Genomic DNA, 16,366 nt, shown 5'->3' with positions numbered 1-16,366 from the left:
CTGTGCAAGATGTCCATGTGGTACATTCCGTTCACAGCATGGCACAAAACGTTGTGACTGCAGTGCAAGGACTTTGTCGGGTTTTCTTTGGCAGAATAATGTGATTGCACGTCAGTTTTATACGATATTCAGCGTCATCATATATCTAATTCCTAACCCCTTTAAGGAAAACTGTTTATAAATTTGTAATTAACTTTATGCAACATTAGTAACGACTTTTGGGACCAATAATAACCGTATTCTCGTTGGTCCCAGCAAGCCTGACTTCTAGCAGGCGTTGCATTTACGTTTCTTGGTGACGAGAAACGAACTTGAAATAAAAATGTATCTCAGAACAGCTGGTATGGGTATTAACACTTTTATTTTATATGAGAAGTGTAAGTCTTTTGTATTTCTTTGTGAACTGTGTTTTAAACTTTATTATGCTTAAACGTACCTACATTACTTCATTGTAAACAATACACGTTCGTGCAATCCTAACAAAAGTAAGAAACTTTAATCAAAAATCATTAATAAAAGAAATGACATTTATTTCATTCAACAGTGCAGAAAGGAAAACTAATCCCTAATTTTGTGAAGATAAAACTATCGAAGAATTTTAACCAGTGTACAAACATTATCCATAATCTACAGAAAAAAAACCCTACTAAAAGCCATGTTAAGCTTGAAATATAAAGAACTAAATGACCTTCAGAAACAAAAATTAATAATCTAGACTATCAACTGGCCTGCTGCGTTCAACCAGACGTTTATGGACTCATACAATGCAATATCAATCAACTCAACAGTAAGAACGACAAGGAAAAGAAGGCCCGCCACAACAAGAATGTAGATAAACTAAGGTACCAATAACAAAAAAGACGCCAACACGACGAACACCAACAAACTTCGTAATTACCAGATCCGACCGAAAATTAAGTAATGAAGAAATACATCTACTCAGCAAAAGACTCAACTTTACAGTAATATCTAGAAATTTTCCATCCATCGAAATGAAAGCCTTCCTGGAAGACCTAGCTAGAAGACTAGTGATCCACTCTGCACAAACTGAAAACACCAACAGAACAACGAAAAAAAACACCAGAAAAAGTCAACTTCGACAACAATTCCACCGACAACCAACTACCTGTCTATTTCCTTGAAACATTTCAAAATAGTACCTTAAACAACTTTTTCAAAGAATTTTCACACAAAACTATCAACATAATTTCACAGAAAATAAATCTAAAAAACAACCTCACACAAAAAGATCTTAATTCTATAAACAACTTAAAACAACAACATCAAAATCCTAAAAGCAGATAAAGGCAATGAATTGTTGTAATGAACCCAAATCAATACATTCAAAAAATGAATAACATCTTGTCAGATACAAACAAATTTAAACTACTAAACACAAATCCAACAAAAACACATAAAACCAGTTAAACAAAATACTACTACAAATGAAAAAAAATACAACACGATCTCTGAAAACCTTTATTCTTATTCACGAAAGACCGACTCACGCACACCACAACTATACAGCAACCCCAAACCTCACAAACCTGATTGTCCACAACAACCCATAATGTCCACCTACGAATCATTTAACTACAACCTCGGTAAATATATATCGTGGGCATTTTCTAAATATGTAACATCAGTCGGCTCCTTTTTCAAAGACTCTTTCAACTTTAAATCTATTCTTAATCAGCTGAATCATAAAATCTTAATGGCCAGTTTTGATGTGATCTTCCTCTTCACAGAAGCTCCAACAACTGAAGCCTGCAAGATAGCTTTAGAACTTTATATTGAAGACCCCAACCCATTCATACACATTCCCAGCAATCAATTAGCAGCCCTCATAGAATTTACTACCACCAAAACTAACTTTATGTTCAATAACTAAAACTACCTACAAATAAATAGCCTAAGTATGGGAAATCCCGTGCCACCGGTTTTAGCCAACATTTTTATGACACAGATTGAATCACAAGCGATCAGTTCAGCCTTACACTTACCGCTATATTGGTACACGTATGGTGATGATACAATTGCTGGATTCACATCTACAGAACATACAGTTAGTTTTTTTCAATCACGTTAACTCGATACGCCCCAACATTAAGTTCACCTGTGAACAGGAAAAAACTAATCAAATGGCATTTATTAACCTCAAAATCACTAGAACTTACACACAATTCAAAACAGGAATCTGTAGAAAAATCACCCATACTGGATTATACATTCCCTGGGACTCAGCACATGAAACAAAGCAGACACTCAACACATTAAGAAACCAAATAAACACAGCCACAAAACTATGTTCACCTGATACAATTAACGATGAAATCAACAAAAATAAAACAACGCTTCATCAACATCAACAAATTTCCCCAAAAAACCGTGGAAAAAGTATACGCACACACTTAGACCAACAACAAACTTATAACAAAACACAACATTCCAGTAAACACCAAATTTATTCAAAACCTAGGTACAAAACTAAAGTCCATACTATGTAAAAACTACACTGACAAGCACAATACCAACATAATTTATAAAATACAATGCAACAACTGCCACGACTTCTATAATAGAAAAACAAGCAGAAAAATGGAAACTAGATTCAAGGAACAACAAAAAAAACACCTTCACACGTTTTTGAACACCGTCAATCAAATAAGCACAACATAACCACAGAAAACACCCAGGTATTAAATAGGTAAAAAAAAATAAACAAACGCAAAATCAAAGAAGCCCTACTTATACAGCAACTAAAACCAAAATTAAACCAATATAAAGGAACACCTTTATACCTATACTAATTAATAATCTAACATCCACCTGCAACACAACCTATAATCCTATACCCGTTTATACTCTCGTCCCTAAGACGTGTTCGTCAACGATCACATTCAAACTCTCTCTTTCTTAACCTGAAGATGACCTAGGAAAGTTGAAATGTTGTTCTTTCCTTATCAATAAAAGTGTTAATACTCATTCTTATCCTTTGTGACCTGCTAAATTCAAATATGAAAACGGTTCAGCTCTACATGCTCTAGTTTTAATGCAATTTTAAGTTTTTCATTCTAGCCGTTTGTGGTCAAATTAACACGTGCTTCACGCTTATTCGTCAAAGGCGTAATATAACATCGTTTGTGAGGCGTGCTTATAAAGCGTACTTTGGACTTGCTCTTGGTGACCAAGACAAGAAATGGGCTTCACATATTGTGTGTCATAACTGCGAGGAAATGCTGCGTGACTGGACAAAAGAGAAACGTAAGGGTTTACCTTTCGGAATTCCCATGACCTGGCAAGAACCGATGGACCACACAACTGACTGCTATTTTTGTCTGGTCAATACAAAGGGCATTGGCAAGAAAAACAGACACAAAATCTCATATCCTAGTATCCCCTCAGCAATCCGACCTGCTCTGCACTCTGATGAGCTCCCAGTCCCAGTTTTTAAAGGATTTCTTCCATCTGAAGATGTGGGTAGTGACCAAGAGCAAGAGACTGCTGGTGAAACTCAAGAAATACTTTCAGAATCTGGCGATCCTTCTTATGAGACCCCACAGTCATTAACTCCTCAACAGTTTAGCCAGCCAGAGTTGAATGACCTTGTGCGTGATTTGGGTCTCTCCAAAAATGCAGCTGAAGTGTTAGCTTCCAGGATGCAAGAAAAGAATCAGCTGAACCATACAACTAAAGTGTCATACTTCTAAAATCGGGAGCAGGCTTTTGTGCCATTTTTTACAGAAGAGAATATGTTTGTTTATTGTCATAATATCTCAGGTCTTCTCCAGGAATTAGAGATGCCAGTATACCATCCAAATGATTGTTCTAAGCAAAGTTTGAAGTGCGTTCTACTTCATAATGGCAATGTCTATGCAGCTGTTCCAATTGCCATACCAGCCGTTCTGAGATACATTTACATTTGTAGGATTTCGAATTCCGTACACGTGGAAAGGTTAAAAGTTCCTATAATTGGTACTTTTGATATGTTCATCTTTCAATTTCTGTCACATTATATGATTGTCATGAGCTAACAGGATATGATAGAGTAATTCGTTTGGCGTTTAAACGTGAATGGCATGTTATAAGGCACATAGTCTAAACACCAAAGTCCAAACAACTGTCTTTAATTTATAACTGATGGCAATAAACATGGGTGTTATTAACTGCAAAGATAAAATGACTGTCACTTTTATAACGTGCCAACAACTGAAAGCGAAGAATTTGTTTAGCGACATATCGTCTGCTCGAATCTTGGACTTCACAGCCTGACAACTAGTCATTAGACCATGACTGCCCATTCATTCAGCATAAAAGTTTTATGCATCAAAATTATTAAATTATTATAAGATATAATAACTTTGAGGCAAATGTGAAAAGTGCATTTTGGTTACTTTCTTAGCCATTCTCTGAGGTCCGTTTTCCAGTTACAAACTTGGTTCATCTTTAAGTATTAAGCATTTGAATGTTGCTTAACTTTTACTTATCTAGTGCCTGTGTTATTAAATTACGCTTCATATTTTAAGTTAACTCTTTTAATATTCCTGATTGTAAAGTTTTTTTTATCTAAATTTGATAAAAGATTTAAAGAATACACTCCAGATATGTTTTTCCTCGTTCAGTGTTATTTAAATATTTCTCGACCCTATATGTACTGAAACGTATCAAAGCGAGACAATAAAACTTATTTTGAAATTTCACAGTCACATCATTGTATTAGTAGTTATTCAACAAAGAACAAAAGTGAGATCGAAACATAACCAGTTAAACAACAGATAAAGAATGAGAGATCTAGCAAGTAACAGAAGATAAGAATTAGACAGTTGTTAAATATTCCGCAAGGTAAGTTATTGTTGTTTATTATTAAGCACAAAGTTACGGAATAGGCTATTTGTGCTCTGCTTCTTATGGGTATCGAACCCATGGGTATCGCAAAGTAAAAGTAAAACACTGGTCATTTTTAAGAAGTTAAAAGTACTTGTCTGATTTTAGTACTAAAAATGCAGAACTGTCAGACCCGAAATAGAACAGCAAAACACTTATAGAGCACTTATAAGTAAGAGAAGTTACCTTTTTTTAGTATTGTTATTGAGGCGGGCTTAAGGGGGCAAATAGTTTGTAGGGTCAGAAAAACTTACCACTCATGCCAGTAGGAGTCATATTCTAGAGAAATTAAATATCTTAAAAGTAAAAATTATACCGCACATGGAGGTTGCTGGATGGCAAAGGTCTCCAATAAGGTACCCGCCCTTCGTCATTCTGGTGATCCCGCCCCCAGAAGGAGTAACGATTTGTCAGGTGTCAAGTCTTGCTTACATTGGAGCTAACTTTGTTGTTAATCGAGCTGCAAGTGCTGAATTTTGTGCATGAGTTTTAAGTGTCTAACGTTATTCCTGAAAATAGCGTGTATAAATTTACAAGTATCTATTTACTAGTGTTTCAAAAACAAAATCGCATTTCGTAACTAAAAAAATAAACAAAAAACTGCAAATGCGTTTGAAGAGATAAACTTGACTTATAAAACAAGAAATGTTTAATTAGGTTTACTATACAAGTAGATTGAATGATAAATCACAAGATCGATAGCTTTCAAGCTAAATTCAAGGCGTCCAACAAGAAAGATTATGAAAGTTGGATCCATACAAAGTTTGTAAAACATCAAGAGGGTTAGAGGATCATCACAACATGCGTGTGAAAGAAATCCACATAACGAGCTACTTTTGTGTCCCGTCCAAGGCTATGCTGCTCTTTCAGCCGTGGGGACGTTATAATGTTATGGTCAATCCCACTGTTCGTTGGTAAGCCGAAGAGTTGGCGGTGGGTTGTGATGACTAGCTGCCTTCCCTCTAGTCTTACACTGCTAAATTAGGGACGGCTAGCGCAGATAGCTCTCGAGTAGTTTTGCGCAAAATTCAAAACAAAACAAACCAAATCCAAGGTTATGAGAATAAACATCAGTAAATAATTACAACTCTTGTACTAAATGTAATAATGCATTACTTCCCAACACTGCCAATAAGCGAAGTATATAAAAAAAAAAGTTATAAAATTAGAAAATTGTTAAATCTGTGCAAAAGTTATCGTGTTTTCACGCATGCGCACAATAGAGGTTTGTGTCATGCTTCGGCGCTTGTTTATTCAAGAGTTCACTCTCACAAGCTTCCGGTTTGCAAGTTCACTTTGGTAAGCTCTCGATTTAGAATCTCACTTTCGCACTCGACTTAAGCATTATATTTACCAATTTAAATTCACAAGTAACATTAAAAATATATTTGTAGGCTAACAATTTGAAACTTGTAAAGAGATTTATTTGAAGAATTTATGTGTCATCAATTTTTAATGAAGTGGATACGATAATGATTGCAATTTGTTTTTCTATTAGAAACTTTTTAAAAACTTCCAATTTTTAAGCCTGGGCGAATGAAAATCACGTGCGTTGCCCTTATAAAACACCCCACTTCCTCAACCGGTTTCCCTTAAAAAGCCATCTTCAAGGACAAGACCAAACCTTTTGTTTTCTATTCGCAACGCGTGTTCTTTGGAACAGTAATGTCATCAGGTCTGTTAAAAAAAAAAGAAGGAAAAGAAACCGGATATACGTAAATATTAAGTAAAGACTGTCATAACATTGATAAGAATTTGAACTAATAAATAAAGAAAATATTTGTAAAGTAGACACAAATTACGTACAAAACTAATTAATGTGAATAAATATCAATATTATTTTGATATTTAGTATTCATATATGAATGCATCTAACGATTTGGTATCATCCACGAGGATGCAATAGTACACATCTCAATACGACTAATCACAGACCAGTTTCTGTTAGATCTAAAATGGATATCGAGGCTTTAGTAAAATAATGTTGACTAGAGCACATGGTTAACTCTGCTTTATCATTCCTCGCGTTTGTTTTGAACAAAATACAAAGAATATGATTGAATTAACCGTTTCTGATGCTCCTTTTGAATAGAATACGGAAGTTATCATTAACAACATCGTTCCTTACGTTTCTTTTGAATATAATACATAATTACTATTTTTATTTCACAGCAAAAGATGTATCCAAGGTTTAACGCATGTTATTCAGTGGAACACATCATAAAGTAAAACTTTTCACGAAAAATAAACTTGAGAAGGTGCGCATGAGTCACTAAATAGCTCATCTTACATTCAGGTTCTGTGCAAGCCAGTTCAAAGAGACTCGCACTTTGTGGTTAAAAACGCCTTTTGAACCTCAATAACAGTATTTTGTTCAGAACCGACCGTAAACAGAAAAATATTAGAGTACAGTCTTAATGCATATATCTAATATTTCAATAAGTTAATGTGTCTGTGTAAATTATTTGTGTTTTCTTATAGTAAAGCCACCGAGGGGAATCCAACCCCTACTTTTAACATTGTAACTCCGAAAACTTACCACTGTCCCGTCAAGGGATGCATATAAATAGTGTTTTGAATGTCATGACAACAAGACATTACGTATCTCCTTGTACTAGTTACAAATAGTTTTTTTTTTATTATCAATATCTCATTGGAAAAAAAAAATCATGAAACCTTATATTTGTTCTTGAAATAATGTTTAAATTATACAAACAAAAGTTGTTGAATTTTAAAACTACTTTAAACATGTATAAATCTATATCAACGAAGGATAATGTTAACAGTTTGTTTGTTTTACTGAATTACGTGTAAAACGATTCGAAAACCATCGGCGACAGTCGATCCCGAATCATAACTGAAAGACAGCTAGTCAGACCCTCTGCAAACTCTTTGGATACTAAACTTACCAACGAAAAGTGAGATTGGTCATAGCGTCTTCATATCCTAACGGCTGAAATAATGAGCATAATTGGTAACTAGGTTCGAACCTGCGACTTACAAAGGGCAGTGCGAGCTCTCTAACCATCAAACCAAGCTAGATATTAATGGGATGTGAAAAACATGGAAACGTTTAATATTTTTTTTTTAAATTTACATATATTAACTAAGTAAATCTAAAGAATAGAATACTCTTACCTATTTTATTTTATATAACTTTCGTCAAACCTCCTGATAGAGACAGTATGATCCTTTCTTCACACCCAAACGCTGTACATTTAGGGAGTGCCAATTCTATTACTTGACTGACTGGTGTTTCGTGTATCATTCAAGGACACAAGCCTTAATTTATGATTGCCTTTAGCGCCATCTTTGCTCAGGGAAGTAAATTGCTAAAGACAGATCTTTTTCTCATCAAAAATACGTTTGAAGCTGAAGTTCAAAAATAGTTTTCATACACTGAAAGAAACATTACTTGTCATATGATATACTAACTCATGAACAGAATTACTGTTTGTAATATCACATGTATTAAAAGAAAAGCAAAGTTATTTCTTTGAAAGTGTATGTAGATCAAACTGGATAAAGGTTTTATTTATGTCAGATAAATAAAAAAATAATCAGTTAATTTTTGAAATCCAAACTTAACTTCTTATAACAATGTGAACCAATTTACAAAGTTTCAAAAATTTCTTTTGTTTTTTGTTTCAGTGTGCCGTAATACTACCAGGTTTAAAGAAAACATTTACGAGATAAAAATCGCCAGAGTTTTGAAAAAAGTTTTTTGGTGAAGTGTAATGCGGTATATCATACTCAACAATACTTTTTTCGTCATTTATGAAATATTAGAAAGGTCAAAGTCTACAAGGCTAAAGCCATGTGTATAATAAATTATTTGAACATTGTTTAATATAATAACCTCTAACTTTGTTTGCGTAAAAGTAAAGGGGAGGTGAACACTTATAAGGCACTGTACCTTATCACATACTAAATCACCTCTAGTTTGTTCTTGTATTTAAAATAATTATTTCCAATTTTGGCTCATTCCTCTTTAATAACGAAAAAATTTCAGTCTAATCTAGGTTTAAAATTAGCCTTAGGTATTACTCTCCGCACTAGAACTCAGATACACGTAGTATTTTAGGTACAGTAGTACAGTAGTAGAGATCGATAAAGGTTCCAAATAATTCACGTGCTGAAAAATTTACCATTCGCAGTAATGGTTGTGATATATTATGCGCATATAACTGGTAGGTAGGTGTTCTCTTTTGACATTCCAATAAAAATCCATATATATGTACAGATATAATATAAATGATAAACATACCACGAACGTACTTAAATACTTCTTCAAGCCAACAGATAGCGCTATATATCAATGGCTAGGCACGCGACAGTTTGTGAAGATAAAATATATACTTTACACATATATAACATAAATAATAAACAAGAATGTTAAAAAATGCGAATTTTTAATGAAATAGAGGTCTGCATTAGAAATAAAAAACAAAAAATAATTCTTGTTTTATTACTTTTTTATGGCAGACTTCATAATTCAGTTTTAAAATTATACTGTTTTATACTCTTGTCTACTGTTTTATAGGACAGTTATCATGTAACCAACACTAATTAATGTGCTAAGGTACCCCAGACACACAAAATAAGGATATCATAAAATTCATAGAGTTCAACATGTGACGAGTAAGCTGTAAATGTAGAGTAAATACGAATTGTGAAAACACATTCTTTCATTTCTCTCATACAAATTTTTGTAAGGTTCTGCACATCACTTTTTAAGCCCATTGCCAACTGTGTAAGATATATATTTTTACTCGCATCGTTTTCAATTTACTTTCAGCTGACAGTTGATTCCAGTTTTATATTACATTTATTTTTTATTTTGCATTAATAAATATATAGGTTATATTTTACACTGTTTTCTGAAATCAAGATAAGTTTAGTTTTGGTGTCAGTGTATCTAACCTATTAACTCAATTTTCATCGTTTTATTACAATTGCATGTTCATCAGTTACAGCTCATTTCAACATCTTATTTTATTTGTCAGCAGTGTTTATTTTTATTTGTATTCTGATTGTTCTCCCTTTATCTGTCTCTCATATTAATTACTGATATCAAACAACTATTTTTGTTCTTTTTAGATCGACACCACGTCGTTACAGTCCATGTTGCCTTGTGCAATTATGCTCCACCTGACGATCGTGCATCTTGACAACGACTCTTCAGCGTAGTTTTGATTACAAAATAGTCCGTTCTAAGGTTATGATACCCAAACACACCTCTCCTTTCTGCATAACTTTCCATACTCAATCTAGAGCGCGAGCTCAGGTTTTCCAGCGCCAGGTTCAGTTGTTTAATCGCATAGAAATCCATAGGCACGGTGTGTGATGTGTTTGTTATATATTGGTATTATATCAGTTTCATTCTCTAGCTGCATGAGGTATGTAACTGTTGAACAGGGATATAAGAGACGGCCTTATCTTCGTGAACCCATACCTTATTGGATTTGCTTCCAGTTGGAGACACTTCAAAATTATGTCGAGTACTGTTGTCTGTTGCAAGTTGGCGCTTTTGTTACTGACCTTTGTGTCTGTGTATCCTCTCATCTGTTCCAAGACGTCGCTCTGAGCTGACCACACCTGTGACACGACTAGTTGTATGTACATTTTTTAATAGTTTTATAAATTCATCGATTTATACTCCTTTGTTTTCTAATCACATTAAAGGAGAAACGCCATCTTGAATATTTAAATTTCCGAATTGAACATATCTTCATGACCTGAGTGTATGAATATTTTGCGACGAGAAAACTGCTTTAGTTTCTTCAAAAAGAAAGGAAGGATCAGTTTTTGAAGGCATCATATTAGCTAAACAAAACAATTTTAAAATGCATTTTTGAGGCATGTCATTCAACCTTGGCTATGTAATAGCTGTATTGGACATGTGACATATTGATTTGCATATACAACAACATTATAAAAAACAGTTCTAATTCTAAAAAGTTATGAGTGAAAGTGAAAAAAATACATAAAATTTTATTAGCCACTTTAATACCATAAGAAAACAAACGACATTATAAGACAAAAATTGTTGGTTTTATTTCATTGGACATTCAAAGTTTCTATTTAGTTATGGTTTGCATTTTAGTGGAACCTTCCTGAAGAGGCTATAAAGTGAAATACTGAGTGTTCAATTAAGAAAAAACAAAAGTTTTGGTATTATAATATCGTTTATTCCTAGTATTAAAATGTCTTATATACATCAATATGCACTACAGATATTAAATAATATGTCATCACATTATATCTGCTATCACAAGTATTGACGGAGACTTTTGCTCAATACGACAGATACTGTAATGATTGAGAAAACATTACTTCTAGACTTATTTATCAGCTTGAAAGAAATAAAAGTTTGATATACCTGATAATTTAGGAACTTAGCATATTCCTTTAGAAACATCTTATCCAAATCCTATATTTCTAAGCCATTGAGAAGAACAAAAAATATGAAGTCCTGAAGAAATGTCCGATATTAAAAATAATTTCATGTAAGATTGAATTTTCTTGGAACAAAAAACATTCCAAGGAGCAGGATGAAGAGATGGAGACAACGGGAATACAGAAGGAAAGCAATCATCCCTGGTATGTCAGATGTGAAACAAGTACATTCTATAGATAGACAACTAGAAACACATGTCACATCCAGAGCGATAAGCGTTCCAGTTTCAAACTGAGAAAAGTAAGGTCGTACTCATAAAAAAAATCAACAGTTTGAATAAAAGAAATTAAGAGCACTACAATATTAAGAGCATTACAATATTAAGAACACTACAATATCTACCAGTAAGTCAGCATGTGTAAACATCACTATAAACCTGAAGTAGCTTCTTGCGCCGTTAGGTGACATGCATTATGAAAAAAAGAAAAGCAGAAATGACAGGACCCTTCTGCTACATTAATATGTAAATCGTGAAAAGTAAAAATATCCTTACTTACACAATAGGTTGTTTGTTTTAGTGCAAAGCTGCACAATAGACTATGTGCACTTTGTAAATCTATAAACCTACCGGGGGACATTTATTAAGAAAAACGATCTGCCTTAGCAGTCGTGTTCATTGCAAGTTTATAATGGCCAGTTTTTCGGACTTATTCAATCAGTTGGAATACTTCATAGATATGAATAGCTTAAGTGTTTATTAGTCAGTATTTTTCAGATAACAACAATGAAGAACATGTTTAAAATAAGATTCTCATTCATTAAAAATCAAAGGCGCCCATAGTGCAACAATTCACAATGATACATTACTTAAACTCAGTTTTTACTCTTTTTTAAGCATTTACGGTTGCACATCACAAAATTTATTCAAGTTGACTTTATTATATGCGAAAGTAGATTCAGGTCTAAGGGCTACTGAGGGTTTGGGAAGAGGATCCTTGAAAGAAGCTTACGATTAAAAAACAAGAAGCTGCTCATAAACTTATTTTCATATACATAATTTTTGTGTTTGAAAACTCACCAAATTAAAACAAAAAACAGAAAATAAGGCTTAAAATCGAAAAGAAAAAAAAAGCACAACAAATTATAAGAAATTGCAAGCCTCCCGTCAATTTTGTAACATATTTTAAACTTACCTTTGAATTAATTTATACTTGTTCAAACATAACAAAGTAAAGCAGGGAGATTCAATTGTATCATCTTTCTTGTTATCAGGCTGGGCGGTGGCCTCTCTCTCTGGTATTTGGGTATATTTATTTGTATACCCAGGAGGGTCAGGTACGCTAGACCTCTTTCTCCTTCCATGACTTTGTTAAAGTGGCCATATTAATATATTTCGATTAAATACTAAATGGCTGGAGTGATATCATAAATTTAGTCTGGTCCTTTTCAGGACAATGTCCATTTATATTGTTCTTTTATTTTTTATTATTATAATTATTATTTTTTTAAAGTAAGTCTAGAACGTAGGTAGCCTGTTTTATTTTAGCTCTATTCTATTATTACTATTATTATTTTAAATGATTTTATCTTAATGATCTAATGTACAAATTTAACGAGGAGAGGTGTTTAGGTCTCTTTTCATCATATATGCAATACTTGTCTAGTTCGCATAACAACTCATTTTTTCGCCAATTTTTATCAAAATATTTTATTGTACTATGCAGAAGTCTATCTGGTATTGTTTGTGTGTTTGAGTAATTATGCATGAACTTTGATGAAGTGGTTTTAGGTACTCTGTATGCTGATGTAATTAGTGTATTCTGTAATGTTTGGAGATTGGTTTGAATTTGATTTACACTTACGTTGATCCATGCAGGAGCTGCATAGTCTATTACAGGTCTAATGTATGTCTTGTATATTTTAATGATGTTTTCTGATGTTGTTCCGTAGTTTTTACCAGTTAGACTCCTAGCATAGTTTATTCTTCGTCAAATTTTAGTTTTTATGTTATTTACATGTTTTATCCATGTAAGTTTCGAATCATATGTTAATCCTAAAAATTTTGCAGATGTAGCAGTTTGGAGGAGCTCTCCATTCATATAGATTTGAAGTTGAACTTTTTGATATTTCGTAGATTTTGAAAATATTACTAATTGCGTATTCTTAATTCTATATTTTTCGCAATATTCACATAATCTATTTAGTTGTGGTTGTAAGTTAGTGGCTGCTATTTCTGGTTTAGGGGCACTTTTCCAAATTGCTACATCATCAGCGAACTGAGACGCGTATCCATGGTTTGGGTCTTTAAGTGGCATATTATTTACACACATGATGAAGAGAATAGGGCTAACCACCCCTCGTTGAGGGACTCCAGCTTCTGGAGTGAAGAACTCCGAGAAAGTTCCCTTTACGTTTACTCTACATTGTCTATTTTCCAAAAAGTTAGGTAACCAGCGAATAATTCCTTGCGGTAGTTCCATTTCATACATATGGAACCGAAGACCATTGTGCCATACAGTGTCGAATGCTTTCTCGATATCGAGGAAGCAGGCGACAGTGCATTCTTTTTTATTAAAGCTGTTTATTATTGTTTGAGTTAACCTAATTAAGTGATCTGTTGTTTGTCTATAATTTCTAAATCCGTTTTGTTCTTCTGGTAATTTTGAATTAATCTCCAAAAATGTAGTCTATTGCTTATTATTCTTTCGAGAATTTTACCTACACAGCTGGTGAGGATGATCGGTTGATAACTGTTTGGTTTATCGGCTGGTTTTCCTTCTTTGTGGAACATTAAAATATTAGCTTGCTTCCAAAAAACTGGGATGTATTCAGTGTATAGAGATAAATTAAATATTGCTAATAGGTGGTCAAATAATTTTGGAGTGCCTTTTTTGAGAAGTATTGTTTGTATTCCATCATTTCCAAGTGCTTTGTTTTTTGTATTTTTGATTGCTTGTTCAAGTTCATTTAGTTTGATTTTTTTGGTGAGTAGTAAAGTATCGTAGTCATATGTATTGTTAGTGTTGCAGTTTTTAATGTTGATTGGAAAGTGTGGTTTATATAATTCTATGTTATTTGTTACGTGGTTGTTTATTTTATTGTAGTAATAGTTGTTCATGTCCGTGTCATTGTGTGTTTTAAAAGCCCAGTAGCTGGTTTGGTTTTTTTTTTTTTTTAATTTCGCGCAAAGCTACACGAGGGATATTTGCGTTAGCCGTTCCTAATTTAGCAGTGTAAGACTAGAGGGAAGGCAACTATTCATCACTAACCATCGGAAACTCTTGGACTACTCTTTTACCAACGAATAATGGGATTGACCGTCACATTATAACGTCCCCACGGCTGAAAGGGCGAACGTGCTTGGTGTGACGGGGATTCGAACCCGCCACCCTTGAATTACGAATCGAGTGACTTAACTACCTGGTCATGCCGGGCTTTCTGGTAGTTGACGTTCTAAACTATAAACCTGAGGGTCTATGATTCAGAGGAAAACTCAGGTGTGAAAAGCGAGACATAACTTACTAGTTAAATGAGCTGTACCGATATCAACACTAAATTATTCGCTCTCCGTAAACCGTCGATAAAATATTCTGTTCCAGACCAGACTTGGTATTGTTTGTACGTTTATAAAACTCTTGTTTATAAACCGTTGTTTATAATAACTAATTGCAATAACCATTACTATAAATTATATTGTTGTTTATATATTAAAATATATGTGTGTTAAAAAACAAACTTGTATGTATCAATCTTGTTGGCAAATATCATAAATTTGATACATATTGATATTCATTTAACTTTCAAAATTAAAATTAAAAAGTTCCAGCTATTTGAAATCGTAATAGATAACATGATAAACCGGATACTCGTTCGAGATAAATTACGTTAAGGGTGTGTTTTCTTATAGCAAAGCCGCATCGGACAATCTGCTGAGTCCACCGAATGGAATCGATCCCCTGACTTTAGCGTTGTAAATCAGGGGACTTATGTTAAGTAACATGCCACAATCAGATTGGCCACAAAGTTTTGTGTCTCTCAATTTCATATTTAAATAATTTTATGGACTTAAGAAATAAGCTTCGACAATAAGCTAAATTATAACGCTAAACAAGATGTTTACTGTGTTATGAACTTTCTGATTACACACACTGTGAACGATTCATCATAAAATAATTTTCATTTGTGAAGAAGTTAAAAGTTGCTCTTTTTTTTACAATACACAATTTTATTTTTTTTTAATTCTTTGACGTAACAAACTTCTTCATTGTGCTTTTCGACATATATTATAAAAGTTAATTAACAAATTATTATATTTATCTTACAATTCGTTCTTAGATCTTCCTGTATCGAGTTGTCGTTTGCTTTATAGCAAAGTTTTGTTAGCCTGTGTGTTGTGTCCATCGAGGAAAGCCGAATCCTAGAATTTACTGTTATAAGTCCCTTAAACGCACCTTTGACCTCCCGATTTTGACTCGGAAGTTTCTTAGGTCGAGTCTTAAGCAAAATAAAAATCAAACGCGATTTATACTTTGGTTTACTACAAGAGTAACGTTCCAATCACATAATTTAGTCAGGTAAGAATTATCCAAGATTTGGCGATGGGTGCTTTTGAGTGCCTGCCATTCATCTGGTATATCAGTTAAAAGTTAGAGACAGTTGTCTATAGGTAGATAACCCTTGTGTAGATTTTCGTAAACTTCTAAAAATAAACCGAATAAGATATTGGCAAATTTTTGTATATTTTGTTACATTACATTGAATACGTGAACACAGATGGACTGAAAAAAATATATATAAAGAAATGTCACTTTACAAGAAGAATTAAAAAATGATTGTATGTAATGTATCGTTTTCCTGCACAAGTTTGAAATGTGTCTACTCAAACATTCTAGTAATTCAACAAATAGAGAAAAGAAGATTGTTCGTTTCGATATTCGCACAAATGTAGAAAAGGGATCTCTACGAATATCCATCCCTAATTTTTAACGGATAGACTAGAAGGATAGTTAGCCAGTCAATAACGGCATCTTTAACTCTTTGGCTACTCTAATCGAATAGTTCGATTTGACAGCTACTCTTATA

General features: G+C 33.4%; 1 protein-coding gene across 1 annotated transcript in view; it reads right to left on the bottom strand.

Moving 5' to 3' along the window:
- Positions 1-8,167, bottom strand: part of LOC143229244 (lipopolysaccharide-induced tumor necrosis factor-alpha factor homolog) — a 30,135-nt gene extending 21,968 nt beyond the window's left edge. Inside the window, exon 1 of the mRNA XM_076461302.1 lies at positions 8,023-8,167. The gene's annotated coding sequence lies outside the window, so the exon portion shown is untranslated. The remainder of the gene's footprint in view (positions 1-8,022) is intronic.
- Positions 8,168-16,366: the final 8,199 nt, after the last annotated feature.

Source organism: Tachypleus tridentatus, chromosome 10, assembly GCF_004210375.1.
Source record: "Tachypleus tridentatus isolate NWPU-2018 chromosome 10, ASM421037v1, whole genome shotgun sequence".
Classification (NCBI taxonomy): domain Eukaryota; kingdom Metazoa; phylum Arthropoda; class Merostomata; order Xiphosura; family Limulidae; genus Tachypleus; species Tachypleus tridentatus.
This window is presented reverse-complemented; position numbering and strand designations above follow the sequence as displayed.